Here is an 18,296-nt window from a genome sequence, read left to right as displayed (position 1 = left end):
ATGTTCATTTCAATTACTTGCGGGCGAATTCTCAAGGATACTTGCAATTCTCTGAAACATATGCAGTTTTGTAGATGTGCTTTAAAAAGAACCTAAATGCAAGATTTGTTAAAGAAACATATCTAGACATCAAAATTGTCCAGATGCACAGAATAAGGAGTGGAGCCTACATTAAAAATACATCTGATGGATTAAGTGTTGAACACAAGGGAAATGTCAACACTGAAGGAAAAAAATGTCAGGATCTAAGAAAATGGTGTCCAGAAGGGTGAAGCTTTTAAGCTGTCCAATCATATGGGGATGATTTAGTCAGTATCGTAGATATGCCAAGAAAACTGTCTCTGAGTTATCAGTCTAAAAGTTACTTATGAACCCTAACAATATATTTTGGACCTTGGAAGTTGGCATCATATATGTATACTGCGGTAAAGAGATGTTAAACTGATGATTTGGGTAATGAGGCTATGCAGATTTATATATGTGTGTGCATGTGTCACATTCACTCTCCCAGATTGGAAGTGTCTCCAGTTAGCTATACAGGCTGGCTAAAGGCCTAAGAAATGAACTTAACCAAACTGATTATATGGAAACTGGGGGTGTGAATGGACTGTTTGGTGTGGTTCGGTTCAAATTTGGAACGAACTGCAGGTATATGAACTGGTTTGGTTAAAATGATTGGTTAGGCTGAATCAGCTCAAATGACCCAGTTTACAGGGGTCCGGTTCAAGATTGAACTAGTTCTGCACATCCATAATGCAAATCTTTTCTTACCCTGATTCCACCCAATTTAGGCTTCTCCTAGATGTTAGAGATTTTGCTATGTTTGCTTCTCTTGAGGTGGTCTCTCAGGATAGCGTATGGGTAAGTAGAGGACTTGGAATATTTCATTCATACTTCCAAATCCTAATCAGAGTCTCTTTGCTATGCCCCCTCTCTCAGACAAACACTTTACTTTTGAAAATCCTGTTAGAGATGGTTTGAGATTTTAAAATTTGATGTTATGATGTTATATAGGCTGATATACTGCTCATACATACTGCTCACTGCATTTGCACAATTTGTTAAAAGTTCCTCACATTGCACAAATTGTGTTACACAAGGGTAAGCTCATTGAAAATAGTGGGATTTGCTCTTGCGTAACACAATTTGTGCACCATGTGCAATTTTAACAAGCTGTGTGAATGCAACATTATTAGGCTGATATACTCTTGCACAGTATGTTAGCCATAGTTTTCAATGGTTTCTATTTGGCCTAACATCACCCCAGATGCTTCTGTGCAACAACAGTCCTAACAACAATTAGGTGGTATAGATACCATTTTGCCAAAAGCTCTCAGCCAGAAATTTTTCAGGACAAGTTCAAGTTAGGAAGTATATATTGTCTTTTCTGAACTTCTTTCCTTGTTATGGGGTAATTTGCCTACTTTCCAGTAGGCTTATGAGATCACCCAGCAATCTGTGTGTGTGTCCGTTTGTCCGTATGTGTCCCCCCACATCAACTGCACTACACGTGGACCAGTATGAACCAAATAGGGTACACTTATAGGGACACATAGAGACACCTCAACAGCATAGTTTGTGATGATGTCATCCACCCCGATCCAAGAAGGCGGGTGCGTAATCCTTTGAGGTGCAAGTGGGCTAACCGATCTGAACTGCAAATTTGCTGCAGCTGTAGGGACACATAGATACTTCAACGGCATCATCCAACCCAATCCAAAATGGCAGATGTAAACTTTTGAGGTGCAAGTGCACTAACTTGTGGACAGTCTAACTGATTTGAACTAAATTTGCTACAGCTGTATGGACACATAGGGATGCCCCAATAGTGTAGTTTGTGATGATGTCATCTACCCCAATCCAAGATGGCGGACACAGAAACATTTGAGGTGCAAGTGTGCTAAATTGAGGACAGTGTAACCAATTTGAACCAAATTTGCTACAGTTGTGTGGACACATAGGGTTACCTCAGTGGTGTAGGTTGTAATGATGTAATCCACCCCGATCCAAGATGGCAGATGCATGAACATTTGAGGTGCAAGAAATCTTACTAGTGGACCTCTATTTAGACCAAATTTAGTCCAGTTGTAGAGATAGTGAAAGGAAAGTAGGCTGATCTAGTAAGAACTAAGTAAGAACAACTTGTTTGTTTTTTGTTTTAGTGGCAAATATAAGCTGCAATATGGTTCTACCATGTGATGCAAGTTGGCTATAACAAAAATTATTTGTGTCATTTGGAAATTGTTCATGACTTGCACAGGGCTTATTAGCATCACGATTTCCTAATCTAGTATTCTAAGTAAACAGCATCCTAAAAATATACCTATTTTTTCAAAGATATCTTACTGACCATGCAATTCTTAGTAAATAGATACTTTGTAGCATAAGTAATTTATATTATTTACTCATATACATACTGTATATATAATTCATAAGAGCTGCATCACATTGCTAGAAATATTTAGGCAATGTTTCTCAAAAGTAACTAAAATGCTGCTAAGGTGATTATAGTTCTTCATAAGCAATTACTTTCAGGTGTCAACAATAATTTTTAACCAAGAATTATATAAGAACAAGTTCTTGCTAATAATACTGCTGTGTTGTTCCAGTCGTAATACATTCCTCCAGATGATTTTGGCACCATATCAACAGAAGTACATTCACTTGCAGAATGTAAAATTGAATATATATTCTGCACTATCCACTACTTGCCCTCCCTTCCCATCAGTGTAGTTTATATTAAAGGCATAACATGATCAACTAGGTGATGATGTACAGATTACTAAGAACATAAGAACAGCCCTGCTGGATCAGGCCCAAGGCCCATCTAGTCCAGCATCCTGTTTCGCACAGTGGCCCCCCAGATGCCGCTGGAAGCCACAGACAGGAGTTGGGGGCGTGCCCTCTCTCCTGCCATTACTCCCCTGCAACTGGTACTCAGAGGCATCCTGCCTTTGAGGCTGAAGGTGGCCCACAGCCCACCTGTTCTCAACTGAACTGCTTTTCTCTATGCACAGCACTGGGACCAACTATAAGCATACAATCCTTGAACTATCAGACCAGTGTCAATCTTTACGCCTTCTTGAAGGGAGGCAGAGAAACTAATGGGAGAATGAGAACATTGAAGGACACCTACGTATAGTTAAACTCTACTAATAATACCAAGAAATCTATGGTATTTTTTGTTGGGTTTTTGTTAACTCAGACTGATAGATGGACAGAAAGTGGGGGGGGAGCAGTTTTTATAAACTACTATGAAGAATCTCTTGAGGAAAAGTCCTGTAAAATATCCTGGAAGTCAAGTGCTTGGCAGATTTGAAGATTTTATCTTTTTTTAAAAGCCAGCCCAATTAGCCCTAGTTATAGTTCTCACTGAATTTGCCCTTTAGAGCTATCTCAAGGAACATGTTACATCATTTGGGTTGCTTAAACATTCATCGCAATGGTCAGCGCCTTGGCTCTGAGGTAAAAGAATCTGTAATCTAAGAGAAGAGCTTTACTTTGAACAGAACTGGAAAGCATATACTGTGCTAAAGAGAGTTATATCCAATGTTAAAATGGAAAATAAGTTTATCCCTGCCATAAAAATACTTCTTCAGACATAAGATTCCAACAGTAAATTCATAATCCTGTACAGTCCAGTTATAATACTGTGTCATCTGGTTTCTTCAGCAATGTAACGAATTTCTAAAATCACATTCTAAAATCTTCTTAAGATGCAACTTGATTCATTGTTAGTGGTAATAATCTAAATATTGTAATAATAATTATATAACCAAATTGAACCAGTGTTGCCATGGTCCATCTTAGATTAAAAGCCTTTTATTTCCATTGGCAAACTTCCTAGGATGCTTTTTGCAATGCTATTATGCAAAGACTAATTTCTGCAAATGCTAATTTTTGAAGCAGAAATGCTGGTAGGAACACCTGCAACATGCAAGGGTAACAGATAATGAGTCAGTTTTACTATTTGTTTTAAGCTTAAGACAATTGTTCTCAAAAGAAAGTACTTGTATGTTAATGAAAGCTTTTCCAGGATAATAGAACTTTAATACAATGTTTAAATATGTTGTAATGTTGACAAGCACACCTTTGGTTTTGTTGAAACAAAAACACATCAGGAATGTCAAGAATACCCAGATGCAATCCATGCAAGAGGTTGTAGCTAATGCAAAAATAAAGGAGGTCAACTTAACAGATATTAAGGTAGAGTCACATATATATTTATTGACTGCTGAGAAATCCTATGCCCACGGTAGCAATAACCACATGGAATCCTTTCCCCACCCACAGAGTACTGCTATGTTACCAGTACAACTTGCAACTTCAGCTGATGATGCTCAGCTTAGTGCATTGCCAGAAGTTATGTATATTTATTCTTCCTATAGTTAGAGATGTCATGACACATGACACCAACATATGAATAGCCACTATTCTAAAAGTTTAATATGAATCTCTTGTAGATGCCTATATTTGCCTTCGTTTTTAACCCTTGTCCTGTATTATTATCCAACCCTGGGTGAGTAAATGTAGTGTCACCATACAAATCTCTGTACTACCAGCTATGCCCTTCCAGGAAATTGTTATCTGTGCTGACAAGTACCTGCACATAGTACACACATTTCCAAGAGTATGGCCACTTATTATTTATGACATTTCTATTTTTAAAAATGACATGATATACAAAACCACCTGAAACTACACCAACTTTCTCCATTGGGGTCATTTTTATCGCAACCCCATGTTAAGTTAATTGTGGTAGGAGAGTAATCTTGTTTCTCTTTGGTAATGTTAAATTCTGTTTCCGCGTTGCAAGATAGTTGTCCTTGATAGGCAATAGTATCTGATGAATATCTAGAGCACTACAAAGTTCTATGATCCCTAGTTTAGGCAGATGAAACCAGCTCCTCCCAGAACATTGGATCTAGTGTTTGGAATGAGTAAAAATTTTTAGAAGCATCTGACCCTGCAGAATGGAGAGAAAGAGGGAAAGGAGGCTTACATGAGCAGAGAGGGAGAAAAATGACACATACAATCAACAACTGTTTCCTATCATTCCACCCATTATCTTTGATGGGCCTTCAGTTAATCCTAATATAAATGGTCTCTCAACTAATACATAATTTTTAATTTACATGTGTTTTGCTCATTTGTCCTGTAGTCATTTTAACATCAAACCTTTTTACAGATTCAGACAGAAACAGAATACCCAAAGTAATTTTTGTTATGACTTTCCTGCATCTGCTCTTTTCATATTCTTAAAACCTATGAATGTTCTTATAACTTTTTATCCTGCGTTTTCTACAAAGAGCTCAGAGTAGCATTGTTCATGGTTCTCTCATCTACTTTATCTTCAGGAAAAAAAATGTGAATCCTGTACCTTAAGCTCAGAGATTATGATTGGCCTAAAGTTGCCCAGTGAGCTTCATGGCTGAGGAGGAATTTGAATCCACATCTCCCTGTTCTTTAAACATTCTTATACACCCTGGTTCTCAGAGGTGATTAAGCTTTTCTCTCTATAAAACAAAATGTAAAATAATATGAGGTTGTACACATGACCATAGGAGAGGCGGGGAAGGCAGGGATGAACCAACCTTCCCCCAAATGATCGCTGATCTCCTCTTCAGCATGCCATGGTGCGCCCACTTGATCCCTGCTGCTCCAAACAGGGTGCATCACTGGAGGCTGGGAAAATGATTCCTGGCCTTCAGGAATCCCAAAATGCACTGCATGAGCAGCACAGTGCATTGGTCCCCGTGAGTCAGGTGACCCCCACACCTGGGGTTGAAGATATACTCACGCATTCTACCTCCTGTTAAGGGCTGGGATTAAAAGTTAGCTAGCGGGGGCAGATGCGCTAGGATCGCGAGTTATCTCGGTGCTCCATATGAGCAGCCAAACCCAGGTTGGGCTGCCTTAGCCTGGGTTGGGCTGCTTGTGTGAATAGCCTTTGTGTGTGTGTTTTTAATTACTGACCACTGCCACCTTGACCCTGCCAAATGTTATTGTCACAGGGCATAATTTAAGCACTTTATGGTCCTATTGATTTTAATGGGTGAAACCATGCTTGAACCACAAAGCCAAACACGAAGGTGCTCAGTTATGGCTGGATTGTACCCAATATCTGTATGAAACATGTTTATGACCTAGTTGCAACTCTAGTACTATTATGGAGCTCATGGATGCATACAATAGATGTGATGTTTTTATGTTTTCTATATATGCATCTCATTGTATGTCTTTTGCTATTAAAACCTAAATTACAGCTGTACAACATGACCTCTGAAGTGTAAATGCTCCCAAGAATATTGCTTGAGTGATCTATGGATCTTGTTAATTCAAATAATCAAAAATGTATACTAAATTATTTAACAAGTAGCTATAAATTCAAGGAAATTATGTCTTCCAGTGCTATACTTGCACTCTCTCACTCTCTTTCGTGTACACACACACACACACACACACACACACACACTGCGTTCATAGAAGTAATTCACTCTAACAGTCATTTAGGTCACTAGCTTTTAAGGTAATCTGGGTCAATGTTACATTTACAGGGGGAAATTGCTCTATATTCTGCTCTATATCTGCAGAAATGGAAGACTGGGGAGTTAAAACATTGAATATGGAAGTATTTTGTCTGCAGACTTACCTTTGCAATTCACTCAGGGCCAATTCACACAATCATTGTTTGGTCTTATTTTAAACCCAGTCATCACTGGGGCATGTACCATGTACCTTTCAGAATATTTCAATTGGCTCTTAAATTAGTTTATCACAAGTTGTGGAATTTGAACTGGAATTTGAATTAGAGTCCTGAAAATAAAAAGGTTTCTGGAAGCAGCAGAAGGTACACTCAAGATTCCTTGAGAATGATCAGAACCAGAACCAAGAGCTGTTCTATAAATATTTAATTTTATTTATATACTTATAACATTTGTATTTAATAAGACTGGCCTTCTCTCTTGGCTAACAAATAGGAATGCAGAAGCTCATAGGTGAGAAAAGCAACCTGTGTCAGATCTGTGAACTGTTGTAAGGAATTCTAAGCTACTGCAATATCTAATGCCATATATATCTATGGTTGAGAACAGAAGCAGAAGAGTAGAAGGCAGCTTCAACTTCAGAATAACAAAGTTGTGTCATTGCAACAGAATGGCAAAGCTGTGTTTATTGAAACAGCTTAGGCCCTGGGTACTTAAGAGAACGTCTTCTTCGCCTCACTGCCTGTTAAGATAATCTGGTCGCTTTCCAGATTAGCTGCTCATCATCAGCAAAATGCTTCCGTTTGGGTAAGTCACATTTGGAACGTAAACCGCAGGGGGAGCAATCTCGCAGCAACTAACAACCCGAAAAAATAGCAACTTTTCCACACCGGATATATGATGTCCTTGCTCTATATCACAGTGATTAAATTAGCAACAAGGCATTGGAAATGTGAACGTCACCCTGCTGTCCGCGTAGGGACTGCATTGTCACGACACAGGAAGTGTGGAAGCACACTTCCAAGATTTTTCCTGACCCCATTGTAGGGTCTAGTCTGGAAAGTGCCCTGGAGAGCTTCGTCTGTGGTTGCTGCCAACTCATCTGGCAGCTCCTTGGGAATGGGCCTTCTCTATTGCTGCCTCTGGACTTTAGAATGCACCCCCTATTGAAATAATAGCCTCCCCATCTCTGCAACTTTTAAAAAGGCACGGAGGACAAATTTTTTCACCCAGGCTTTTAATTAGATTAATATTTTTAATATTTTTAATATTGGGTTTTAAATGTTTTCAATGTTTTAAATGATTTCAATTGTAAACCACCCAGAGATGCAAGATTTGGGTGGTATAGAAATAGCGAAAATAAAATAAAATAAAATAAAATAAAATAAAATAAAATAAATATTTTTGTGAACCACCTAGAGCCTTTGGAGTAAGGCAGTATATAAAATAAATGAATAAATGAATAAAACAATGACCTTGATACTAATCAGTTTGAATATTATCTCTAAATTATATCTGATGCCTTAACACATACAGCCAGAAAGAAGAGCTGTTGACTCCTAATTATTCAAATAAGCCACATTCTCTCAGGGAAACAATAGGGGACCTGGAGGGGGAGAAATTCCTGTTCAGTCAAACTTTGATCTTAAACTCACCTGAAAAGCTATTGATTGATTGATTGATTGCTAAATTTGTATACCGCCTTTCATTAAAACAATCTCAAGGTGGTTCACACAAAAATTAAAAATGACTATGAAAATTACACAATTAAAATATTAAGCTAAAATATAAAACAAATCTGACTAAAAAGATTCAGTATATCATTCAGGCTTCACACAGATTTTGTTAGCTTAACCAGTTAATTGGCAGGGACTCTCTGTGGGCAGCACAATACAAAGGGTTAGGGTCATTGGACCCACTCTATTCCCACTGTGATACTGCCAAGAGGAGAGTATAGTGAACAAATAAGACTGCTGTGGCTATTCCTTGCATGAGCAGCTGTTTCCTTCCCATTTGCTATCCCTCCTGGCCCAATTTTCTCTGCCCACATACAGAGGAAGGCTGGTAGAACATGCAGAGGCTCACATTCTCTGTCTCTGGGCAGTACAACAGGCCCCCATCCTCTCCATCAAGCTGCCCTTAGAGAGATACAGAGGGTTAGTACGTGAGAGGAGGCTAAAAAGGCGAGAGAAGCTACTACTTCCAATGCTTTGTTTTGCTGGTCCCAGGTCCCCTTGCTGTGCTGAGAGACGCAAAGGCCACCTACATTTATTTATTTATTTATTTATTTATTTATTTATTTATTTATTTATTTATTTTTGAATTTATATACTGCCTTTCATTAAAAACAATCTCAAAGCAGTTTACAAAAGTTAAAAAAAAATACAATAAAAATGACAATAAAAATATTAAACTAAAAATATTAAAACAAACCAAATTTAAAATCTATAAAATACAAGCATTAAAACTATACACGGGTAAAAACACAGAGAAGCAACAATAAAAACAATCATGTAAAAGCCTGGATAAAAAGCCAAGATTTAACAAGCTTTCTAAAAACTTTGATGGAGTCCGAGGAGTGAATGCCCACTGGGAGAGCATTCCAAAGTCTGGGGGCAGCAACAGAAAAGGCCCTGTCCCGAGTGCACGACAGCCGAGCCTCCCTCATTGTTGGCACCCGGAGCAGAGCCCCCTCCAATGAGCTCATCAAGTGGACAGCAACCCTTGGGAGCAGGCAGTCCCTCAGGTATCCCAGGCCCAAACTGTTAAGGGCTTTAAAGGTCAAAACCAGCACCTTGAATTGGACCCGGAAGCAAACTGGCAGCCAGTGCAACTCTTTCAGGATGGGTGTAATGTGCTCCCATCGGGCAGCTCCGGATAAAACCCTAGCTGCTACATTTTGCACTAGCTGCAGTTTCCAGATATTCTTCAAGGGCAGCCCCACGTAGAGTGCATTACAGTAATCCAGCCGTGACATGACTAAGGCATGGGTAACCGTGGCCAGATCTGCCTTCTCGAGAAGGGACGCAGCTGGTGCACTAGCCGAAGCTGTGCAAAGGCACCCCTGGCCACTGCCTCCACCTGAGCTTCCAAAAGCAGAGCCGGGTCCAGTAGTACCCCCAAGCTGCATACTTGCTCCTTCAAGGAGAGTGCAACCCCATCCAGAACCGGTAAAATCTCCTCATCCCGATTGGCTCTCCTACTGACCAACAGTACCTCCGCCTTGTCCGGATTCAATTTCAGTTTATTAGCCCACATCCAACCCATCACGGCCTCCAGCCCCCGATTCAGGACATCCACCGCCTCCCTAGGATCAGATGACAAGGAGAGTTAGAGCTGAGTATCATCCGCATATTGTTGACAACAATCAGTCCAAGTACCCGGATGACCTCTCCCAGCGGCTTCATGTAGATGTTAAACAGCATGGGGGATAAGACTGAACCCTGCGGGACCCCACAGGCCAGTGGCCACGGAGACAAGCAGTAGTCCCCCAGCACCACCTTCTGGACCCTCCCCTCAAGAAAGGACCGGAACCACTCCAACGCAGTACCTCTGACTCCCATACTCAAGAGGGGGGCCAGAAGGATACCACGGTCGATGGTACAGAATGCTGCTGAGAGGTCCAGCAGAACCAACAGGGATGCACTCCCCCTGTCTAGTTCCTGGCATAGTTCATCCACTAGAGTGGCCAAGGCAGACTCAGTCCCATACACGGGGCAGAAGCCAGATTGAAAAGGGTCCAGATAATCCGTATCATCCAAGACCCTCTGCAGCTGGTTCACCACCATACGCTCTATCACCTTGCCCCAAAAGGGCAGGTTAGAGACCAGTCTATAGTTGTCCAGGTTGGAGGGATCAAGAGAGGGCTTTTTTAATAATGGTCTTACCACTGCCTCCTTGAGGCATAGTGGCATCCTCCCTTCCCTTAATGTAGCATTAATAGTCACCTCCAACCAACCACCTGTACCCTCCCTGGCAGCTTTTATTAGCCATGAAGGGCAAGGGTCAAGAGCGCACGATGTCACCCGCACACTGCCCAGGATCTTGTTCACATCCTCAGGCCACATCAACTGAAAAGAATCCACCAGAACAGGACCAGATGGTACCAGAGGCACGTCTGCCGGAACTGCCAAAACTCTGGAGTCCAAATTGGCATGGATGCGAGCGACTTTATCCGCAAAGTGACATGCAAACTGATCACAGTGGGCTGTAGATGATTCCTCCCCCATTGTCTGGGGGGGGATGAGTGCAGATTGCCCTCAAAAACGAAATAGCTCCGCCAGTCTAACTGAGCAGATGCAATGGAGGCGGAGAAAAAATGTTTCTTCACCGCCCCCACTGCCACGGAGTAGTCCCTAAAATGGGCTCTAGCCCATGTTCATTTATTTCCCGGTCGGCAAAAACCAGATCCAGAGTATGTCCCGCCATGTGGATAGGGCCTGATACCAGCTGAGACAGGCCCATGGTTGCCATGGAGGCCATGAAATCCTGCACCGCACCCACTGGGGGGCCTCAGCGTGGACATTGAAATCCCCCAAAACAAGCCTAGGGGAACCCAAGGCCACCACCGGGACCACCCCCGCCAGCTCAGGTAGGGAGACTGAAGTGCAGCGGGGTGGTCACCAACAGAATCCCCAACCTATCTCGGAGGCCCATCCTCAAGGACAAACACTCAAAATTCTGAGATTGCCTGACCGGACACCTGGAAATGAGGAGGCTCTCCCGAAAGATTACTGCAATGCCCCCATCCCCAACCCTCGAGGCGGGGCTGTTGCACGATCTGGAAACCTGGAGGACAGAGCTGAGAGAGACCAACCCCGCCCAGCTCATCCAACTAGGTCTCCGTCACACATACCAGATCAGCATGCTCATCCACAATCAAATCATGGATGAGAGATGTGGAGTTGCAGATGGAACATGCAAAGTTATCGAGTAACATTTACATAGGAAGTCAGAGCTCAGGCCTGCTACATATTTAAGTAGCATCCTAATTCCAAAGTTTAGACGAGCTCTAACACTTGCCCGTGTAAATGCTCTCCCAACAGCTGTGCTCCATGGGAGATTCCAGGGTATACCATATGCATTAAGATTATGCCCTTGTGGATCTGGTAACATTGAAACAACTGCTCATGTTCTTCTGTATTGTGATTATTACAGAGACATAAGACGCCAACTAATTGCCCCACTTTTGATTAATTTGCCGAGTTGTGGAGATTATTTTTATTTAAACTATCTGCTCACCAATCCTAATTCGGATGTAATTCATATTGTGGCCAAATATTGTTATATAATATGCCAAATGCGTATAAATGTAGTCTGATTTTATATTATTATTATTTTCTTATTTGTTTTATATTGTTGTACTGCTGGTCTATGACCAAAATAAAGTTTTACTTACCTTACCAGGTCTCCGTCACACATACCAGGTCAGCATGCTCATCCACAATCAAATCATGGATGAGAGATGTTTTTGTATTGACTGACCTGGCATTCAGCAGCAGCACCCTAATCCTCGAGGGTGTGTTCCCAGAGCTCCCTGGGGTCAGAGGGTTGGGAGAAGAGCTGGAAAAAGGAACAGGCCTCAATTGCCTGGACCATTTCCCCCTGTAATGGCCTGCCCAACTTCCACCGCCATACCTCCCTCTGCCCGCTACGTGTTATATTGCTGCCCCCACTCCATCCCCACTTTTCTGCTCTCCCAGACACATCTCCTCAGCCTAACCAACCACAGCTCCTTGCTCACCTACATTCTTATTCTTCACTCACTTGCAGTCTCCCTCTGTGAAAGTAGCAGTGACTGTTGCAACTACCACTCACTTGTATGTTTGTGTGGGCAAGTAGCTGTCTTGTGCCTTTGAGCCTACATGGGAGGAGGAAAGATGTTGTTCTGCGCATGGCACAGAGCAGGAAAGCACGTTCATCCAGTGTGCTCCAAATCTCCCAGGTGATAGTGTACTTCAGCAGCAGCTGGCTAGCAGTCAATATAGTGGTCTTATTTATTTTATTTTATTTATAAAATAAATAAACAGCACTCTGTTGGTCCAATAGCACTCTGTTGATCTTTTTGGATCTCTCGACAGCTTTTGATACTATTGACCATAGTATCCTTTTGGAACGTCTGAGAGTGTTGTGGGTGGGCGGCACTGTTTTACAGTGGTTCTGCTCCTACCTCTCAGACAGATTCCAGATGGTGTCGATTGGAGACTATTGTTCTTCGAAATCTGAGCTTATGTATGGTGTCTCTCAGTGCTCCATACTGTCTCCAATGATTTTTAACATCGACATGAGACCACTGGGAGAGATCATGAGGAGATTTGGTGCGAGGTGTTATCAGTATGTTGATGATACCCAGATCTACTTCTCCATGTCGACATCATCAGGAGATGGCATAACCTCCCTAAATGCTTGCCTTGAAGCAGTAAAGGGCTGGATGGAGGAGAATAAACTGAGACTGGATCCAGATAAGATGGAGGTACTTATTGTGTGGAGTAGGAAGTCAGGATCTGCCAGTTCTGGATGGGGTCACATTTCTCCAAAAGGAATAGGTATGCAGTCTGGGAGCACTTCTGGATCCACACCTATCCCTGGTATCTCAGGTTGAGGAGGTGACCAGAGGGGCTTTCTTTCAGCTTTGGCTGATACGCCAGCTGCGTCCATTCTTGAGATGAATGACCTCCAAACAGTGGCACATATGTTGGTAACCTCCAGACTTGACTTCTGCAATGCGCTCTGTGTGGGGATGCCTTTGTATGTAGTCCGGAAACTACAGTTGGTACAGAATGCAGCAGCCAGTTTGGTCTCTGGGTCATCTTGGAGAGACCATATCACTCCTTTGCTGATAAGAGCTACATTGGCTTTCAATAGGTTTCCAGGCAAAATACAAAGTGCTGGTTATAACCTATAAAGCCTTAAACAGCTTGGGCCCTGGGTATTTAAAAGAACATCTTCTTCACTATGACCCCCACCACCCATTGAGGTCATCTGGAGAGGTCTGTCTCCATTTGCCACCAGCTTGACTGGTGGCCACTTGGGGATGGGCCTTCTTGGTTGCTGTGCTGAGATTGTGAAATGTGCTCCCTAGTGAAATATGATCTTCCCCATCTCTGGCATTTTAAAAAAAGCATTTGAAAACCCACCTCTTCACCCAAGCTTTTTCAGCTTTTTAAATTTTTTGGTTTTAATCTGTTTTTTTTACTCTTAAATTGTTTAAATTGTTTTAAGTTTCATTTACATTTACATTTATATCCCGCTTCCTCTGAGCAGCTCAGAGTTGTGTACATGCTTATTTTTATCCTCCCAACAACCTTGTGAGGTAGTTTAGGCTGAGACATACATGACTTGCCCAGAGTCACCCAGTGAGTTTGTGCTAAGCTGGCTCTCTTTTGTGTATGTGAGAAGTGAGGAGAGGGTGAGAAGTGTGGAGCACCTGTTTTAACTTGAGCTGTGCAGGTTGCTTTTCCCCTTCAGCTAGGGATGTGCGAGCTGGCTCAAGGTCCAGCCACATATATGGCCAGTGTGCATGCACAGCAGCCTCCAAAATGACCACTGCCAGCGCAGAGAGGCCCCAAATGGCCTGAAAATGGGCTGAAGTGGGCTATTTGAGATTCTGGGGGAGGCCGGTGGGGGAGGGGAAACTGCAGGAGAGCCCCCCCCATGGTAGCACCCCCTGAGGCCACACAATGGCAGTAGGTCCACCAGTAAAATATTTCTCCTGTTCCCCAAGTCCCAAGCCAGGCCCGAACGAGTTCAGACTCGAGCTGGTCCGGGCCCAGCTATCGTGTACACAAAACCAGACTGGACCCAGTGTGGTTCAAATTCGGTTTGACTCCAACTGGGTTTTCTGGTTTTATGAATACCCTTATCTGTGATAGAAGACAGTTTGCGACAGGTGATAGAGCAAAAGAAGACAAGGTTGGCTTTGCTTGCTTGCCCTTTCCCATCCACCCCATAGCCCTTCCAGGCAAATGGGCACTCCCAGCAAGTCAAACATGTCAGTACTTTCTTGGAGAGGGAAAGGGAAGCAGAATTACATGAAGTGCCCCCTAGAATTGGTGTCCTAAGTAGAGGCACACTAACCCCCAGACCTTGGGCACCTGGTCTGGTCCTCCAAGGTCTGGGGCAGGGGGCTTCAAATGGTCAGGTCTGGGGTCCTCTGGCAGCCATCCCACAGCCTGGCCCGCCAAACCTCTGCTTTTTAAAAAGTTCTTACCACAGCTACGGCATGGCTGTGGGTGGGGAGTGGAGCAGTCTTTCTTCCTTCTCCCCCCTCCCCCTGTGGCATCAGGGATCAAGAGCTGCTCTGAGGTGCACTTTGCAGTTGGTTAAAGATCCTGGTCCAAATGGACGGGCTCAGTGTCGCTCCTGGTCCCTGCCCCCGGGGGAGGGGGGGAAGGACTGCTCCGCTTCCCCCCTCACAGCCAGCCCTCGGCCACAGAAAGAATTTTTTTAAGCAGAGGTTTTGCGGAGCAGGTCCTCCAAAGGAGCTTTGCGCCTGCTGTGGTGGTGGGGGGCATGCTCCTGGCTGGGTAGTCTGGGCGGCCAAATTACTTTGGTGCACCCCTTGTCCCAGGTGACTACTTAGGACTGCCTAGTGGATGGGCTGGTCCTGCCTCCTTTTAAAATGACAACACACTCTTGAAAAGTGCAGTGGCTTATATATTGTGTAGCACCCTACTGATCTGGAGTGGTGTGTGTTTGTGTGTGTTCATGTAGCTTCCACACTACTGAACAGCCTGTCCTAGCTGCTTGTGAACATTGAGCTTTTCATGCCCCCTAAGCAGTGTGTTATTGCAATGACTCATGGCTTAGGAGGCATGAACAGCCCCATGTTCACAAGCAGGGAGGATGGCCTGTTCAGTGGTGCAGAAGCTATGTGCATCCCCATCCTTGGGTTGGCAGGGCACTGTGTAGTATGTAAGTGACTTAATATTATTAAATAATTGTCCTTTAAGAAACAGTTTGAGGAAAATATTCTCATTCCTATTTTCTTGGCAAAGAATACTGTAAAGAGTCAAATCATCAGAAATTTGCTTTTTAGATATGTTCATAAATCAGCTTTTAAACTTAGTGAAGCAGCAGTGTACATGTAAACTTCTCTGGTTTTTCTATATCAGCATTTCAAGAAAAATAGCAAAATAAGCATCCATGAGTATTGAACTGAACTCCTGAAGAACATAAAGTTTTTATCCTCTGCTAAAAGCCCCTTTACTTATCTTTTATGATACATTGATGCAAACATTAAAAGGATGTTGGCTGTTATTAGTCTGCTGTTAAATTGTATTGGAGAAAATATTAGGAAAACATTTTAGCAATGTTAAATAAAACAAAGCCAACAATTGTCTTGGGTCATATGTAGCATTTCCTTTTTTTTTTTAAAGGATGAAAGTAATCTATATGATTACAAACAGAGAGTTAAACAATGAGGCCATGTGTCATGAGGCCACCTGCTATTTATAAAGAGGAGAGTTTTCCAGACAAATTCAATTTCTACTTTAATGGAATTACAAAATAAGTGAATGAAAGGAAAGCTGAGTGACTGAGGAGATCAAATAGGAATTTAATACAGCATTTGAAGTGGTGGGGTGGAGCAATAAAAATATATACAGACTGTATGGTTGTACAAGTCCTGTAAGTTGGGTTATAGCAGAGTTGAGCAGTTGTGAATCACCAGTCTAAGTAAGAGTCAAACTACACGTTATATTGAGTACGTGCGTAACACTAATATATGTGGTTTTAAAATAAATAGCACTTGGCTCAAGGCCTGCCTATTTATCCTTGGAAAAAAGCTCCCATTGGCAATATGGAGGATCCTTATTCGGAACAGAACCTTGATGGGGACAGAAAATAAAAGCCTCCCTCCTGATCCATGTTCCAGATCTGGGTACTAGTTACTTTAAAAAGCCCAATCACTTTTGTAGGAAATACTGTATGTTCTTCATGTAATGTGAAAGTTGAGAAACCAGCCTTGTATTGCAAACTGTGAGGTACTTGAAAGAACTCTTCACTGTACTTGACTATTTCAGCCCTAGTCAGCAACACAGAAGGTTCTGCAAGTTTTTCGTGGGCTGCCATATAGCAGATTATTTTGAATCACTACTTGTGCAGGTTTGAGCTGCAGATTAATGAAGGGCTTCTTTAATTAAATAACAACAAATGAAAAATATGTTATTTGGGATCCCATGCACTGGCAATGCCCTTCCTCAAATGCTTTGTAGGTAACAGGTCCAATAAGACAAGAAACAGACAGTAAAGGCAGTTCGCATAAGAACAGCCCTGCTGGATCAGGCCCATGGCCCATCTAGTCCAGCATCCTGTTTCACACAGTGGCCCACCAGATGCCTCTGGGGAGCCCACATGCAGGAGTTGAGGGCATGCCCTCTCTCCTGCTGTCACTCCCCTGCAACTAGTACTCAGAGGCATCCTGCCTTGGAGGCTGGAGGTGGCCTATAGCCTTCCAACTAGTAGCTGTTGATAGACCTCTCCTCCATGAAGTTATCCAAACCCCTCTTAAAGCCATCCAGGTTGTTGGCTGTCATCACATCTCATGGCAGGGAATTCCACAAGTTGATTATGAAGTGTGTGAAAAAGTACCTCCGTTTGCTGGTCCTAAATTTCCTGGCAATCAATTTCATGGGATGACCCCTAGTTCTAGTGTTATGTGAGATGGAGAAGAATTTCTCTCTATACACTTTCTCCACACCATGCATGATTTTATAGACCTTTATTCTGTCTCCCTGCAGTCATCTTTTTTCTACACTAAAAAGCCACAGGTGTTATAGCCTTGCCTCATAAGAAAGGTGCTAAGCCTTAGGCACATGACCAGCCTAACCAGTGCTGGGGCAGCTCAGCTTCGGTTAGGTTCCACATATGGAGTTCCAGGATCTGCGTGGATCCTGACCCTCCTGCCCAGTCTAACCCTACTCTGCAGCCTGGCTCTTAGCATGTGAGCATGCCCTTAACCCAGCAGTCGGGATTGTGTGCCTCCTTAGGCTGCATGCAGCCCAATGAGACACAGACACAGGCACCTAGAGAGCCCATCTGATGGGGAGAATCCCCCAATGCACTGTGCTGTTTGGGATTCCAAACAGTGCATTGTGGGATTCCCGGAGGCCAGAATGGCCCGTAAACTGCACAGTTTCTGGGAGCACTGCTCATGTGTACAGCTGAGCCACATGGCAAGGAGGTGGCAGGGAGGGCATGGAGATCATCTGGGGGTACATTCAGTTCATCCTCCCCCCCCCCATGCCTGCTCACCCACCCAGCCTCTGGTCATCTGAATAGGCTCAGTAGACTTAACATGATTGGGGCCTTTTTCAAATGCAAATAGCTGCTGTCTGGGACCCCATTCTAAATTGAGACTGTGAGATGGAAAAGGGAACTTCAGCCAAAGCTGATCTGAATTGGCCACCCAGCTTTCCAGATATAGAATATTAGGAAATCGGGTTAGTTCCTTTCATGAATCTGTCTTCTCTGGAAGTTATTGTTGTGAGAATGCTAGCTCTGCTTGGAAATACTATTTTTGTTCTCCTTCTTGTCCCCTGGAAGCCCATCACTGCCTCTTATCAACCTCAGATAGTCTGCAAGAAAAAAGGACTGTGACTAACTGGTACAGGTTTCTGAAATAGCTGGGGGACTGTAATATCATGACATGCACCATTCAATATTATCATTAAAATGGGCATCTTCAAAAAATTATGATCCAAAACACTGCTGCAATTCACTGTTGCACAAAATGAGACAAGGATTGTGGCCTGAATCTCACTTGTTTCATTATGGTATCAAATAGTCCATTATAGAGTCAGCACAAACTCG

This window comes from Hemicordylus capensis, chromosome 2, assembly GCF_027244095.1.
Source record: "Hemicordylus capensis ecotype Gifberg chromosome 2, rHemCap1.1.pri, whole genome shotgun sequence".
Lineage (NCBI taxonomy): Eukaryota > Metazoa > Chordata > Lepidosauria > Squamata > Cordylidae > Hemicordylus > Hemicordylus capensis.
This window is presented reverse-complemented; position numbering follows the sequence as displayed.